The sequence below is a fragment of the Etheostoma spectabile genome, unplaced genomic scaffold, assembly GCF_008692095.1.
Source record: "Etheostoma spectabile isolate EspeVRDwgs_2016 unplaced genomic scaffold, UIUC_Espe_1.0 scaffold393, whole genome shotgun sequence".
Taxonomy (NCBI): domain Eukaryota; kingdom Metazoa; phylum Chordata; class Actinopteri; order Perciformes; family Percidae; genus Etheostoma; species Etheostoma spectabile.
The window spans coordinates 510,705-525,691 of record NW_022605598.1 but is presented as its reverse complement, the minus strand read 5'-3'; the positions used below and the strand labels follow the sequence as shown (position 1 = coordinate 525,691).

General features: G+C 43.3%; 1 protein-coding gene and 1 long non-coding RNA gene across 2 annotated transcripts in view; both read right to left on the bottom strand.

Annotated features, from left to right (window-relative positions):
* Nucleotides 1-14,987, bottom strand: part of clmpa (CXADR like membrane protein a) — a 100,419-nt gene that overhangs the window by 32,460 nt on the left and 52,972 nt on the right. The gene's annotated exons all lie outside the window — the stretch shown is intronic.
* Nucleotides 9,539-14,987, bottom strand: part of LOC116686541 (uncharacterized) — a 27,239-nt gene continuing 21,790 nt past the window's right edge. Inside the window, exons 2-3 of the long non-coding RNA XR_004331288.1 lie at nucleotides 9,942-9,954; nucleotides 9,539-9,552 (exon numbers count right to left, since the gene is read on the bottom strand). This is a non-coding gene — a long non-coding RNA (uncharacterized LOC116686541). The remainder of the gene's footprint in view (nucleotides 9,553-9,941; nucleotides 9,955-14,987) is intronic.

Below are 14,987 nucleotides of genomic sequence, written 5' to 3'. Positions count from 1 at the left end.
ATGAAATCATCTACAACAATGAGCAATTTCAATAGATTATTTAAAATGAATATATTAAAGGGATACAAAAAGGATTTTTAAGTGATAGTATTGTATAATGACTGTATGGTTTCTTGGCATTTATTTACTAAAATATCTGTATACTAATATATTTATGTACCGATATGTCTATATACTAATATCTATACACTAATACATCTATTTACTCATATCTACATACTAATATATCTATATACTAAGTCTAGTATGGATGTGTTACCGTGCCTTGCGAAAGTATTCGGCCCCCTTAAACTTTTCAACCTTTTGACACATTTCAGGCTTCAAACTAAAGATTAACGATATGCTATTTTATTTGTGAGATTAATCCACAACAATTGTGTGGGTAACCACACATGCTGAAGTGGACGTAAATCTCTAGTGGACTTTTTAAACTTTTTTAGCAAATAAAAAACTGAAAAGTGGTGCGTGCAAAATTATTGCCCCCTTGCTTAATACTTTGTAGAGCCACTTTTGCTGCGATTCAGCTGCAAGTCGTTGGGGTACGTCTCTATCAGTTTTGCACATCGAGAGACTGAAATTCTTGCCCATTTCGTCTTGCAAAACAGCTGGAGCTCAGTGAGGTTGGATGGAGAGCGTTTGTGAACAGCGTTTTCAGTTTCTTTCCACATTCTCGATTGGATCAGGTCTGGATTTGACTTGGCCATTCTAAACACTGGATACTTTATTTGTAGATTTTGCTGTATGTTTGGGATCATTGTCTTGTTGGAAGTTAAATCTCCGTCCCAGTTTCAGGTCTTTTGCAGAACTCCAACAGGTTTTCATCCAGAATGGTCCTGGTATTTGGCTGCATCCATCTTCCCCTCAATTTGAACCATTTCCCTGTCCTGCTGAAGAAAAGCAGGCCCAAACCATGATGCTGCCACCACCATGTTTACAGTGGGGATGTTGTTTGAGGGTGATGAGCTGTGTTGCTTTTACGCCAAACATATCGTTTGCATTGTGGCCAAAAAGTTCGATTTTGGTTTCATCTGACCAGAGCACCTTCTTCCACTAGTTTGTGTGTCTCCCGTGGCTTGTGGCAACTTTAGACAAGATTTTTATGGATATCTTTGAGAAATGGCTTTCTTCTTGCCACTCTTCCATGAAGGCCAGATTTGTGCAGTGTACGACTGATTGTTGTCCTATGGACAGACTCTCACCCTCAGCTGTAGTTCTCTGCAGTTCATCCAGAGTGATCATGGCCTCTTGGCTGCATCTCTGATCAGTCTTCTCCTTGTCTAAGCTGAAAGTTACAGGGACGGCCAGGTCTGGTAGATTGCAGTGTGTCTGTATACTTCCTTTCATTCAAATGACGCTGCTTGCACAGTGCTCCTTGGGATGTTTAAAGCTTGGGAAATCTTTTTCCGGCTTTAAACTTCTCCACAACAGTATCTGGGACCTGCTGGTGTGTTCCTTGGTCTTCATGATGCTCTCTGCGCTTTCAACAGAACCTGAGACTATCACAGAGCAGGTGCATTATATACAGACTTGATCACACACAAGGTGGATTCATTTATCACCATCATCATTTAGGACAACATTGGATCATTCAGAGAATCCTCGCTGAACTTCTGGAGTGAGTTTGCTGCACTGAAAGTAAAGGGGCCCAATAATTTGCACCACCCCTTTCAGTTTTTTATTTGCTAAAAAGTTTAAAATATCCATATTTGTCGTTCCACTTCAACATTGTGTCCCACTTGTTGGTAATTTCACAAAATAATTTTTTTTTTATTCTTGATGTTGGAAGCCTGAATGTGTCAAAAGGTTGAAAAGTTCAAGGGGGCCAAATACTTTCGCAAGCACGTATTTAATCTGCTATAGATAGATGGTGTAGAAAGAAGAAGAAAGGGAAGAAAAGAACAAAAACTTGTAAATATGTGTATGTATGCATCTGTGTCTATGATGGTAAATAACTGAAGCATAAGATTTACTAAAGAAGATTAAAAGTAGAGAAAGGGGGTCGGACACTGATAAGTTGTGATCAACTTCTTCATCCCCATTTGAACATGGGAAATTTTGTTTGTTGAATGACTTTAATTTTGGAAGACTGTGCTGAGAAGTACATGGCCTTATTTATCTGTCATTTTAATTATATATGTATGCATGAATGCATGTATATAATCTTTATTTTAATGTTGTTTTTAAACAAATAAATTTAAGGTACAAAAGAATCTTTGATGTTGGACTCGATCCATATGGAAATCATATTATCAATAAACAAGGTCTTTGTTGGTGTTGCAAAGTGGCATGTAATCAATGTCAAAACTGCTTTGTGGCAAAAATAATAACTCCAAATTATGTTTTTCCCCCCGAAAAAAAAAAATAATTGAGGTTTGTATCGAATATGGGTCAAAAGTTCTATACAACACCGAATCTTGGGTTTGGTGTATTGTTACAGCCCTACAAAAGATACAGTTTAAATTTCACAGTTTGTGACTATTTCCCGAACTGCTGTGAGCTGGCTTGCACTTGGGAGTCACCAAACAGCAAGCCAGTTTCTCCCGGCCATGGTTAGGGGTAGTAGGAGTCTGGCGCGTCTCACAGCCACCAACACGATCTACAAGGTTGGTGTGGGGATTTGGTTGATATACTGTCTAATGGCAAGATTATAACACACTGAGCGTGGACAGGGACTTTCTCACTTCTTAACTGTAAGAAACATATGATGTCATCATATGAAGTCAAGCACGTCTCTGTGGCCCAAAAATAACTTCAACAATTAACAGTCACCCATCAAGTCTACTGGATCACATTACTCAACAAAATCAGCATTTGTAGGATAAACATCCCCATCAGAGCTTTTTTGAATACAGGACCGAACAGAACCAGTTTAGTGTTCTGTGTCCTCAGATTGTATTTCATTGATCTGCAATATGATGGGATGTGGCAGTGGAGCAGCTGTGAGCTTTAATGAGGACAGCCATGACAGGTCAGCGCCACATGCCTCACCGTTCTCACTGTCACTATCAGCACTGCTGTTTGGCCATCGGTGCAGCACACTGGACAGTGTGTCATGCAACCCACACAACAACTGTCCTCTGGTTGGGGTCACACAGCGGCGGCAGGGGCTCTTCCGTGAGATGACAGGCTGACATATGAGCCTTGATGAATGGGTGTTTCTTTCTGAACTATTCTTAAAAACTGTATCTAGACAGAATGTCCAAAGAGCTCATAAGAAGAAAGGTTAGAAAGTTATTTTTGTTTCGGACATCCTCCACCTGCATCGTCCATTCCATTTACTCAGAAACTGGACACCAGACTGAGAATGACATCAAACACCGAGTTGAATGCGTTCATTACTGAGTCAGATTTTCTTATTGTGGGGGTTTAGCCATAGATAGGTATAGCCTTGGAAGCAATACCAGTTAATAACGCATTACGCTGTCAGGGCAGCAACATGTGCATGGATAAAGTGGGATAGGACTACAGTGCACAACTGATTGATGAGACACAAATAAGACAGAAGTGCTAATGACGGCATGTCACTACCGCTTGTCACGACTGTTGATGCAGCCCTGTTGGATTTTAAGCTTAATAATTACTTCTGCTTCCGAGTGTTTCCGACTTTGACCTCGCAAAAAGCCACTTCCAAGTACAGATGGAACAGGCTATTACTCCAGGACTCTCTGAGTCCTTACTCGCAGAAGGGAGGGGGGAACAGCGAAGGGAAAGTCAAGCATGTGAAGACGACATGTTCTGCAACATGCACAGGTCAACGATAAATCCAAACAGCCTGCTTTGTCTGCTCTGCGGTTTCTATCACCTAGTGCATGTAAAGGGAGAGTAGAATCAACTCATCTGGCAATGCTCAGGAGCACCGCCCCCCCCGCCCCCCACACCTCTCTCTTCACCGCTCCAGCAAACACACACATCCTCTGCAGAGCTGGAACACACCGCACACGAAAGTGTCACTACAGCAGCATAGCGCAGCTATTTTTATTTCAGCGCCCATGTTATCCAATCTGTCCCGCCACACAGTGCAGCTTGGCATTTTACCAAAATAAAATAGTAAAAAACATTTCAAAATAAAACAGACAGTTTTTGTGATTTGCCTCTCTTTATTTCTCACAGATCAAGCACAGAGAGAGAGAGAGAGGAACAGACGGACAGAAAAAGACACACACACACACACACAAGCACAATAACCAGTTTTCCCACCACATCCTCTTTCTTTCTTTTGTTCTTTCTTTCTTCTTTCTTTTGGAGAGAAGAGAGAGAATGGCCAGGTGCCTATCAGGCACGTATGTACGCACGTGACCCTTACGTGCGTGTGTGTTCCGCTGTACTGCAAGGTTGCCTTCATAATCATTCAAGTTGTGTGATTAGTGGGCCTACGATCTCAACTGCTTCACCTTCTATTAAGAATCTAATCAAGCACTCAGTGTTCATTTGTGCAATGCGTTAGTCCACATCACGGCAAATGTCGGCGTAGTTCACGTGTCTGTGTTGACAACAGGCAGTTGAGTGTGTGGTTAGTGTCATGTCTGTAACAGCCGACAGTGAGAGTCTGTGTTATTGTCTGTGTCTGTATAACAGCCAGGACAGCCGTTACATGTAAACTTTTGCTATATTTACGACCTACGCAACGCTTTTTACATCATACAGGATACATTCACACAAACAACATTCATACACTGTGACCGAGGCTGCCGTACAAGGTGCCACCATGCCATCAGATATTACACTCATTCACATTCACACACCGATGCGCAGCAGCCGGGGCAACTCGGGGTTCAGTGTCTTGCCCAGGACACTTCGGACATGGGACTGCAGGGCAAGGGATCAAACCACCAACCTTCCAATTGGCAGGCTACCACTGAGCCGTGGTTAGTTCACCTGGCAGGATAGTTTAATGAATAATATGCATCACATTTATTGTGATATCTTATGTAGGATCGGAATCTGCAACGTAACAAAGTAACAAAGTAACATTATATCTTCAGGTAAATGCAGTAGTACAATGTTTGCCAATGAAGTAGAGTACAATGTAAGTAGTAACAGATCAGTTGCTTCAAGGGGCCTTCTGTAAGTAATTTTGGGGTACAATGGTTCTGGGTATAGCTGTAAGCAGCCATACAGTACTGCACTAATACACCATAATGAAATCTCTCCACCTAGTCCTGGTCTTCCCCGGGGCCTCCTCCAGCTGGACGTGCCTGGTACACCTCCCTAAGGAGGCATCCATGAGGCATCCTTACCAGATGCCGAACCACCTCAAATGGCTCCTTTCGACGCGAAGGAGCAGCGGCCTAATCGAGCTCATCTCGGATGACTGTCCTTCTTACCTTATCTCTAAGGGAGACGCCAGCCACCTTCTTGAGGAAACCGTTCAGCGCTTGTACCCTGGATCTTGTTCTTTCGGTCATGACCCAGCCTTCATGACCTAGGATGAGGGTAGAAAACGACACTGATCGTTAGATTGAGAGCTTTGCTTCCGGCTCAGTCCCTTTTCTTCAAAACACGGTGTAATAAACTGAATGAAACGCACCCACTGCTCCGATTCTCCAACCATCTCCTGTTCCATGGTCCCCTCACTCGCAAACAAGACCAAGGTATTTAAACTCTTTCATTGGGGTAAGGACTCATTCCCTACCTGAAGAAGGCACTCCATCGGTTTCCTGCTGAGAACCACTTCACACTAGGCTGCGAACCGATCCAGGGAGTGCTGAAGGTCCCAGGCCGATGATGCCATCAGGACACATCACTGCAAAAAGCAGCAATGAGATCCTGAGCCCACCGAACTGCAACCCCTCCCCAAAGCCGACTACACCTCAATATTCTGTCCTAAAATTTCAAACAGGATTGGTGATAAAGTGCAGCCCTGGCGGAGGCCAACCCTCACTGGAACGAGTCTGATTACTGCCCAGAACACCAGACACAGCTCTCGCTTTGGTCATACAAGATTGGATGGCCCTGAGAAGGGACCCCTCACCCTATTCCCGCAGCACCTCCCACATATCTCCTATCTATCGTCATATGCCTTCTACAGATCCCAAAACACATGTAGACTGGTTGGGCATACTCCCAGGCTCCCTCCAGGATCGCTTGCAGAGTGAAGATCTGATCCGCTGTTCCACAACCAGGACGGACATCGCATTGTCCTTTCAATCCGAGGTTCGACTATCGGCCGAACCCTCCTTTCCAGCACCTTGGAGTAGCTTTACCAGGGAGGCTGAGAACTGTGATACCCTGGAATTGGCACACACCCTCTGGTCTCCCTTTTTGAAGAGGGGAACCACCACCCCAGTTTCCACTCCTTAGGCACTGTCCAGACTTCCACGCAATGTTAAAGAGGCGTGTCAACCAAGACAGCCCCTCCCACCCAGAGCTTTCAGCATTTCTGGACGGATCTCATCAATCCTTGGGGCTTTGTCGTGTGGGAGTTGTTTGACGCTCAGCACCTCCACCCGTGAAATTATGTGTGCTGACAGAAGTCCCAAAGTAGGGTCCTTGAGGGGGCTCCAGGGGGTCCCAGCAACAGTGCGTCAGTAAGAGCAGATAAGTCAATGTTATTGATGTTTCCGAAGCAGACTGAACAAGGTGGCGTGGTTTTAGAGACTGGTCAGCAGGCATTGAAAGACACCAGTGGTCAGATGGTGCACAGCGAAAAGGTGTTTTCTTTGGATGAAGATGTGACTAAACACAAACTTTCAAAAAAACTATTAAAAGTAAGTTTGCAGAAGTAAATGTTTGAAGAAAACTGACGTGTGCCTTTTGAACAGCCACTGGGTGACAAACGCAAGGGAAGCCAATGAGAGTCCAGAGAGGGGGGTGCTTGCCAATCAGATATAGCGTTGTTGGCATGGATTTCTGATCGATGGAAAGCGTCAACCCTTGCAGCCATAATACAATATTATCTGTCACAAGTAAATATTTTGAAACAATATCCATACAGTAGTAACTTCCAACTTAAAAGAAATCTATTAAAATGTATGGTTAAGATGAAAGTGGCTATAATTGCTCATTTCACCATTGATTCTGACTTAATGTCCCGCCCACGACACCGTCTGATTAGCTAGGTGTATAACGGTAATAGCCATCACACTCAGCCTCGCTACAATAGCCAATCAACACTCATCAACCTCACAGTAGCGACATGCAGCAGCCTGGAGCAAAAACGTCTCCTTCTGCGTTCAGGTTCGTTGCGTTGCGCTGGAGAGTGCAGTCCCGCATGCTCAGATGTAAACGGTTTCGGCATAACACGTCATCCCGATAAGAGTTGAGTCACTCTGGTTGAGTGCAGATTTAGTTCCGCATGCTCAGATTTAAAACGGTTTAAAAATACTTGGAATTTGTGAAATCCATGAAATAATAAACTTTTCTCATTACAAACAACAGAGGATGGAATAATTTCAAAGACGTTTAGCTATCTAGCTATGATTGTTTGATTGCTAGTTAGCTCAAAATGCCATTCAAACTGACAGCCTTGTTGTGTTTGGTGCTAACTGTAGTCAACAGTGAACAGCTCATTAAATAGGTCAATTCTACTGTATTGACATTACAGAAATTTCTTGTAAGCATCTTATATGCATACTTGTCGCAAAGTGAGGCATGCGCAAGTCACAGCTTCACTCGTCGCAACGTGACGCATGCGCAACTCAAGTCTGCACTCTTCTCACATTGGCAAGACACTACTTTCAAGTACGTCACCCGGTAACTTTGTGAATAGACCACATGATACACATGGATGAATGAAACAGATATTATGACTAAATGTGTCAGTCAATAACTCAAATGCCTTCCCGCTATAATGGCGGCAGGGAGACCGGCTGTTCTCCCTACCATCTCACAAGTCACTTCAGAGGTATTGTCAACCAGAACAATTTTTTGGGTTTAAAAGTATTTATTTCTCAATAGGGGTATACTTGTAAAAATCATCTAGTTCAGTAATAAGCTAAGTTTGTTTGAATAACAGGTGTACGTGGGTTTCACACATCAAAATTTTGGTTCTCTCATTGAGATGATAGAGACGCAGTTCGTCCTGACTGGCGATATTAGAGCGATCACAGAAGGGAGCGGAAAACTAAGTTGAAAAAGTTTAACTTTATTCAAATGAGGACACCTGGATAACCAATCAGGTACACGTGTTTTTGCTTGGAGGCAGGAAAAAAGTCGACCAGATGGCGGAGGTTTCAGCGCTGTATCATGAAAATTGTGATTAGTGTGATTAAAATGTTTCTAAACCAACATTAGGACTTTTATCAATACAAATTGTGATTTATATGACAAACGTTACAGGGCACATAAACCACTGAATAGACCACTGTATGTTAGTTTAAACACTCAACTTTTCTTTTGGATAATGGTTTCATTGTAGCCTACCAGGCAGCTCAGCTAGGCTACTTGTGCATATTGATTACATGTTTGATGGCAAACTAGACACCTTAACAACTTAACAACACAGATTGTTGTTTATGTCACACAAACTTAAACAGGGGCAATTACACCACTGTAGATTTAGTTTAAACTTAAATTATTCAGCTCTTGTCGTTACGGTTTTGCCTGTTGTTTTTCCAAACGCACCCCCCTGCAAAATTTCGCTGGCCAAAAATTCACAAGTGTATTGCTGTGTGGAACCCTACCATACGTTACAGCCCTCTGACATGTTAATGTAAGGTCTAGTTCTCTAGCTATTCAAGTGTACATGTAGCTAAGTTAGTGTGTCAGTTTATATATTTGAAGCTAGTGGTAAGATAACATAATGACTAGTTTAGTTTCTCAATGTCTCTCTCTCACTTAAATCTCAACTGCAGATGGATAAAAGAAACAAAGTTCAGTATGGGAGTATTTGAGGAAGACATTTTATTTTTTGTATTGTAAAATAGTATTTGGTTGTCTCCGTGAAGTTAAACACCACGTTTGTGTGCAACACAACAGTTCAGCTGTGTTTGCGACTAGCATGCCACGCATGTTTTTGCGTTGAAAACATGCAACACAATTTATGTTCACTGTTAAAGGCGTTTTAACAGCCGGTCCACGTCGGATAGCAATCCGGATTTCGGTGCCATTTGTTGCCCTAATGCGCCTGCTCTCTGATGCTCCCAACAGACGTTAGAGGCTGTCACTCCTCCGATGTAAGTCAAGTGCAGATTTGAGATTCAGATGCAACAAGTAGCCACAAGATGCTAAGAATAACTTCTGTAATGTCACTTCAGTAAAAATGGACCTACTTACACCAAGTTCAATTACGCTGGCTACAAGTTAGCAAACAACGACAAAGGAAAACATCGCTGCCATGTCATGCTGGTTAACACAAATAACTAAGGCGGTGATCCGAGTATCCGGCTAGAACGAGTTACGGTACGGATATAAGCACTTTTGCCGAGTACAAGTATTTACGAGTAATGTAGTCAATATCCGGGCTCGAATTGAATAAAACTCCTCAACGGCCCGCTGCGTTCTGTGGATAATCACAGCGCCCCCCCCCGCCTACAAACACGCTCGGCCACACACACACACAGAACATGGGAGATGCGCTCCCTCAGCGCTCTCTCTCTCACTCTCTCTCGCTCTCTCTCACTCTCTCTCTCTCGCGCGCGCGCTCCACTCCGTCAGGCAGGCAGTCGATTCGTCTGCGGATCTGTTCCGTTACGTTTAGGGTTTTCAGCTCAGGTTTGTTTTTAACTTCGGTTTTGAGTAGTACTTCTAGTAACCAGTTAGATTCGGTGAACGTTGGGTTTGTAGCCTTACATAGTAACCAGTAGATTTCTGGTTAACGTGGGGTTTTGTAGTCCTTACATGTAACAGATGAGATTTCTGGTGAACGTGGGTTTCAGACATGTGCTTGGTTTAAATGCAACTCCCGTTGGTCTCTGCCATCGGAGATTTTTTTTTTTTTTACTGTCAGCTGCCCCCCGCCCACCTCTCTCTGTGTCTCTCTCTTACACACCACACACACACACAACACACAACCACCTGGTGTGGAAATAATAAAAAAAAGAACCAAAATATATTGCATAATTGCAACCGCTGTGGTATTCATTGTGCAAAATTTCTGTATATAGTTTGTTTGTTACCATGACAACACCATTGATTGAAGCTGATGCTGTCATTAAATGTTTTCAATCAGCAAATCAAATATACCAATTTTTGATCACTCTATCAATTGCATGCTTAATAACATACAGTTAAATCCGCACATTTCAAGAGCACCGACCCACCTTCCTTAAAATATGACCACTTCGGTTTAGGCCCGGCCCAGTCACGATACGGATCCGGATCCGGATATTCATGTGGTAACCGATACAGATACAGATACGATACAGATAATGCTGTACTCGCTCATCCCTACTAAAACACAGCAGCAGGTGACGTTAGCCTGCCGTTAGCTACAGTAGGAACTGATTCAACACATTTAAAAGCGCTGACAGCTAAACACTGTAAAGTGTGATTGGTTTTCACTGTAGAGCTATGAGCTAAAGACACAAAACTAGCAACTGGTCAAGAAAGGACTAAATGTTCATTGTCGGAAAGTTATTGTAAATTACCCTTTTCTCTTCTCTTTTTGTCTTTTAACAGCAAGTAATTATTGTTAAAAGTTATTGTTACATTTTGATAATCATTTGAATTCCCCCCTTTTTTTGTGCTGATCCGAAAATTGATTTGACCCGTGGCACAAAAAGGAGTGATACCGATCGTGAGTTTTGTGATCTGTTTCACCTCGTAATTTAGAGGGATGGGAAATTATATATAAATAAGTCATTAATTCATTGTTTCATTATTAAATGTGTGTGAACAGTTACGATTTTAGAAACTTTTGCTCTAATATAGGAGTTTAACAGGGCAACTGTATTGTCAATTTTGGCAACCAAAAGTTGATGCTGGTTGCCAAACCAGCAACCACTTAAAAAGTTAACAAGTTGAGCCATGTTACTGTAAATGCATATTGGTCCCAACATCGTTTCAGTAACTACTATAATTGGTACGGCCCTGAAACGGAATCGGTGGATTCCTAGGCTTTTCATAAAATGAACGGTAATGTTATAGCTAGTGACGGCCAAAGAAGCTTTGTTTGGAAGAAAAACACTCAAGGATGGCGCTCAGTGTGCTTTCAACACCTTTTTTAACAAAGTGTCATCTAGTGGCTCAGAAAATAAAGAAAATGCTTCACAAAGCTTCTTTTGGCCACACACCATGTATAGCAAGAGCAGAGTGCAGGATTTGTTCCTTGGTCGCAGCTAGGAGACAGCTAGAGGACAGGTAGGGAAGACAGTGAGGACAGATAGACAAGACAGCATAGAACAAGGTAGGGGACAGGTAGTAGTACAGTAGGGGATGGAAGGAGACAAGTGGGGGACAGGAATGAAACAGGTAGGAGACAGCTAGGGGACAGCTCTCCCCGTGACACCCAGTCAAGTTAAAATGATTTCAACTGTTACCTCACTGCTGCTGACCTATCAAAGCCAAACCAATGAGATCAGGGTGGTAGCCAGGGAGCGACGCCTACCTCCCGGTTTTAACCGCTGACCATGCGTAGGACAACCTCCCACAACTGTAAGAGCAACTGCAGTTCAGTCATGTTGTCAGTACACCAGACTTTGCTCCATGTGACTAGTCCACTGGAGAGGGGGAGGGAGGCATGCTCTGTCAGCGTGAGTAATGTTCATGTCGGGGGGAACACTCCCGTGCTCAGGGAGCCATGTGACAACGGCGCAGCGGTGCTGTGTTGTGAGCAGTTTGACATGACGGGGAACACAAACATGAAGAGACTCTCATCTCAAGCATGTCAATTGTAGTGGCAGCGGGGACCTGCCTGTCTGAGCTACAGCAACACTTAACACACATCTGAGCACATTTAATTCATACCAAAGGCTCCAAAGGATGATTCTCTTGTTGGCAGGGAGCAACAGAATAAAGGGCTGCAATAGACACTTTTGAAGAACTGATACTGCTGATATTTCTAGATGGAAAAAAAGATTCAGTACGGAGCTGTGCCAGTCAGGGCTCCCTTTCCATTGGATATCACTGAGTTAGTTAACAGGGATTAAGCACTGTAGCTGCTGACCAGCAGTGGTCCTTGTGGGAGAAGATACATTTTCAAGGACGTACTGACAAAACTTCTGCCGGGACTTTGGAAACGGAGCGGCCTTTATTGAGAGCACGTTGAAGTGTGCATGTAGCACATTATTGGAAAGTAATTGTATCAGAGATATACATACTACATAATGTATTGCAGATGTAAAAGAAACAAAACTAATCCAGTCTTCGTGGTATACGGAACATTAGGTGTTGCTATAGACTTACACCTTAGACACTGCTTTCTCAGATTGTTGACTGCAGGGCACATCTGCAGGAAGATGACATCAGTAGAAGAATTACATATACACACATAACTGACACATATAATCTGGCCCCTGAAATTGGCGGCTACCAACTGCTGTGGTAGCCGGCGTCCGCAGCTCTGTGAGAACTAAATACAACCAGCACCTGCTGGTCAGATTTGATCATTCTATGGCCATTAGACCGTACAACGCTTTACTAGCTTAAAATACTTCTATTTTAGGTGTATAAGATATGGTCTATTGGGGTGTTAGCCTTTACCACTTTCAGGGAGGGATACATTTTGTCCCCACTGGGGATAAAGAAAAATATTCAGCAGAGGCAGGGATGTAGACCAGAAATGTTCAATGGTGTTCACTTGTTAGAGGACTGGTCTCAAGCTAATGGAACTGAAAAGCCATTAAAAGACATATATTGCATCTGCATCTTGCTCGTGTGTGATACTGTGTAATGCCCCAGCAGAGTGTGCTCTAACCTTTCCTCTGTACTGCAAGCCACCCTCCCGTGGCAATCCGTCCCCCACCCCCCCTCCTCCTTTTCCTATCGGGCATCGGCTGAGTTATAGAGCATGAATCGCTCCTTTTGATGTCCAGCATTCCTCGGTTGGCCTGTGACCCTGCTTTATTGCCGTGAACACCCCCCCATCACCATCGTACATTTGATCTGCCACACCCTGACACCTATTTATCTCTCTGCTCTCTCTCTCTCTCTCCCCCCATCCGCAAAGATCAATCAAAAGGTAGAGGCATCCAGTAATCTATTTGAAAACTACTTGTGTTGTCTTCATCTTTCTCTCACTCATTCACATTGAGCCTCGCTCTTGCACACGGCTTTTACGCTTGATGCTGCAATGCACGTCTGGGAGGTAGGGACAACCAAAGAGGGAAAAAAAAAACGTCACTCAAAATAAAGTTGGAAACAGACGTGGGTAATGTGTGTGGTGCGTGTGTGCCTGTGTGTGCTTGGCTAAGAGTAGGCTGCATATATAATATTTAGCATCTACCGGTTGACAGCCCATGGGCCAGAACGCCAGAGAATTCTGTCCAGTCACTTTTGTTCAGGATGAATCCAAGTGTGGAATCCCCAGAATGACTCTCCCGTCCGTGCACTAGTGTTGTAAGGGTAGGAAGAACATATAGTTCATGCTCATGATCTCAGGGAAATGCACGCTAGCTCAACAGATTGGGATCGTGGAGAGCATCAGACTGTTTCATTCCTGACGAAATCACTCTGAAAGGTGAATTCACACTGCAGTTAAGCATATTTCATCCCTGCCACTACAGTCCCCCCAGCAAGCACTGCTGTAAAGACAGGAGAGGACTGCTGGACTCTCAACACCAACAAACTGTCTGTTGGCAGCAGTTGTCAGTGTGCTGCAGTGGCAGTGCACATGCTGTCCCCTGGCTGTGTGCACGCTGGCCATCACTGAACCTTTGAATACTGCGAAGACTGAGGCCTGCCGCAGCCATCTTTAAACATGGTCCATCCATCAAAAAGGCTCCTGTCACATAAACGCTAGTCAATATAGCGACGATGTTTCATTACCGATTGTTCAGGTGCTGCCAGAAATTGTCCCTATTTTTCAGGGCGGTTGTCCCACACCTTCCTCTTTTAAGCCCGGGGAGTGGACTTATGTACCAGAAGAATTTCAAGAGAAAACACAGACTTTCATCCAGGAAAGTGTGTTTGTTCCCGGAAGAGTTTTTGATCCAAACCACCATTTCTTTTCCAATCTTAGTAGCTGTTTCGGTGTCTAAGCCTAATTATCATCGCCATCTAAACGCTCACTTTTCATCAACGACTAATATACGTGGAAACTTCGAACTCCAGTGCTGCACTTTTCACAGCTAAATGTACGAATGCTTTATCAGAACAGGCGGGGAAATATTTAGGGCTTAACGGATGATGTGCCACATACTGAAATTTTTTTTTTTTTAAACAACTGTATACATTTTTTTTTTTACATTTATCTTATTAGATTTTGGTATAATAATGGTATAATAATTTGGATTTACAGTATATATAGCAATCAATCGCGCAGAGGGAGTACTCTCCGGCAATCAGGGATAATGCTACTTCTAACAACCTTGTTAGTTAGCTTTCCTCCATCCATTAGGCCTGTTGGTCAACAGTGGTCTGAGCTGCACATGGATGTAGGCTGTGTATCCGGAATGCTAAATAATGATCGTGGTGTCCGCTGCTAACTGCCCTAATATAACAAGGTGATGAATGTTGTGGGAGAGGGGAAGGAATGTTTGATTATTCCGGCCTGTGGATTACCACAGAATGGTCTTTACATGTAATCAGGGTTCATTGAAGGGCACTGCCTAGTCAATCCATCATCAATCAATACAAAGAACTACACGATGACACTATCCCAACTCAACGGCACTCGCTGTATTGTTGTTTGGTTCCTGCGTAATCATTCCATCTGTTCAAACTGGCTTTTAAATATACCTATTTAATGAGGTTTCAATGTGATGGAGGAGCCATTCACAGTCCTGAATAAACACATTCCACAGCTTCTGAAGCAATTTGAGGCTCCAACAGTCTAATCACACAAGTCAGTGGGTATTGTGATACATAAAGAGGGAATGTTATTCTAAAAAGATATCACTGTCTTTGGCTCCAGACTTGAGCTTGTGATATCTTCACAGGTGCGTCACTTT